The following is a 2,437-nucleotide window of genomic DNA, read 5'->3' on the forward strand; positions in this document are numbered from 1 at the left end:
TCTAATGAGTGCCGAGCAGAGGGGAACAATGACCTCTATTTTTCTGGATGAGAACCTTTTTGTGATGAGGTTCATAGGTTCATAGGTTCATAGGTTCATAGGTTGGTACTAGGCTATCAGCCCTAGGGCCTATACAAGCCTAGCCATAACAATTCCCTGGCTATTTCTTCCCACATTATTTACTTTCCTGGACCCCTGTCTAGCAGGGCGACTGACGTGATGTGTGCCACATAGAAGGATTTCCTGACTACTGTGGTGACGTGATTATCAAAGGAGAGACTACTGTCCACCTGGGTCCCAAGGTCTCTTATCACACATTCGGCATTAAGTAGACTGCCATTTATATGGTAGTTCATGGGTACAGAATTTTTACCAAAGGGGATGACAATGCACGTTTTGGCATTGGGCTTGAGGCCATGCCTCTGACATCAGGCATCTGTCTCAGTGAGGAACTTCTGTAGGATGTCCACATCATTTGGGGACTTGGCTATGGCTCCTAGTTTGCAGTCATCTGTGAACTTCATTAGCCAGAGGCCTTCTGTGTTAGCCTGTACTTCAGAGAAGTAGATACCAAACAGGGGAGGTCCCAGGACTGAACCCTGTGGTACTCCACTTGTCACTGGTTTGAAGTCAGATTTGGAGTCTGCAACTTTTACAATGTGGGTTCTGTCAGTAAGCTAGTTGGCAACCCATCTTGTGACATATGGATTTATACCTAGATTAGTGAGTTTAGCTATATAATTCCAGAATGGGGGATGGTGTTGAAAGCCTTGATGAGGTCAAGATAGGCTGTGTGAATCACCTTACCCTCGTCTACGGCTTTGGTGACTGTCTCAAAGAAATCGGTTAGGTTCAGAAGGCATGATCTGCCTTTCACAAACCTGAACTGGGTGGGGTCCAGAGTTTGGAGGTTACCAATGTCTTTGTTTACGAGTTCCATGATGATACATTCCATGGCCTTGTAGACCAGGCTCATCAGGCTAATAGGGCGATAGTTCCCAGGATCGGTGGTGGCTCCTCCTTTGTAGAGTGGGATAAATGTTGCTGTGCACCATTCAGAGGGCACAAAGCCAGATGTGAGACTATGATTGAACATGATGCTTAGGTGGGGAGCCAGTTCATTCTGAATTTCATGCAAAATGCAGCCTGGGATGTTGTCTGGTCCCATGGATGCTGTGTTTTTGGTTTTAGAGAGTGCAGCTTTTACCTGCATAGATGTGATTACAGGGACACTGCATTCTTCTTGTATAGATATGGGCCCTTTAGGGGGTGAGAGGGGGGTAAAGTTAGCACTGAACCTATCTGCCAGGATGTTGGCAATATCAGTTGGTTCTGAAATTTTCATGCCATTGTGCTGTAACTCAGAGCAGATCTGGGTTTTGCCATTGAGATTCTTGACATAGCTATAGAATGCTTTGTGGTTGCCCTTAGAATCAGTGGCAATTTTGTTTTCATAGCTAGCTTTGGAGGATCTTAGCTTCTTACTGAGGCTGACCAGGGATCTCTTACACTCATGAGATTTTACTCTCTTTTGCAACAGTTTCTTCTTTCTGTTGTAGAGTTTGTTGATGTCAGGGGATCACCAGATTGGCTTCCTTTTTTTGGAGGATAGCATCTTGGTTCTATTTGGGATAGCACAGTCCATGCACTTGTGTAAGTGCTTATAGTGTGCATTTGTGTAGGATTCAGCAGTCGTAACTGTATTTTCCATCTGCATGGGTGTCATGAAGTACACCACTTCTGTCTTAAGAAGCATGAAATTGGCTTTGAAGAAATTTTTTACCATGGTTTCCTTAATGGTGGGTGGGGGCAGGATGCGGATATCTAGGCTGATTAGCTTATGGTCGGATCTGACCAACGAGGAGTTGACATCAGGTGTGGAGCACCAGTCACTCATGTTGGTAATGACTAGGTCTAGGATATTGTTTCCCCTGGTGGGGGTGTGAATAAGTTGATCCAGGGCATTGGAATTTATGAATTCCAGAAAGCATTGAGCGAAGGAGTTTGTACATGAGAAGTTTTCCCAGTTAATGGTGGGGAAGTTGAAATCACCCATTATTAGGGTGTTTGGTTAAACCCTAATATTTTCCAGTATCCTGGGGCACGGTGCGCAGTTTTACACAGAGTTAGTTGCACTTGGATAACCTTGGATGCATTATGCTGTGCAACTAGCCTGGATGTATGGATATCCTTAATGAATATGGACACTCCTCCACCTTTGGTGCTCTGGTCCAGGTTAGATGGCCAAAAAGTGTGGTATGAATTATAGCCTGGTAATGCAGGGGTGCTCCCTAGACCCTCGAACCAGGTCTCAGTCACTGCACAAATACTGATGTTCTCCATTTTAAGGAGTGCTTCGAGTGAGTGCATTTTGAGATTGAGATGTCTAGCATTGAGTAACATTACCCTCACTTTTTGCTTGCCTGTTCCTGTTATG

This window comes from Protopterus annectens, chromosome 17.part0 (assembly GCF_019279795.1).
Source record: "Protopterus annectens isolate FY-2018-M chromosome 17.part0, PAN1.0, whole genome shotgun sequence".
Lineage (NCBI taxonomy): Eukaryota > Metazoa > Chordata > Ceratodontiformes > Protopteridae > Protopterus > Protopterus annectens.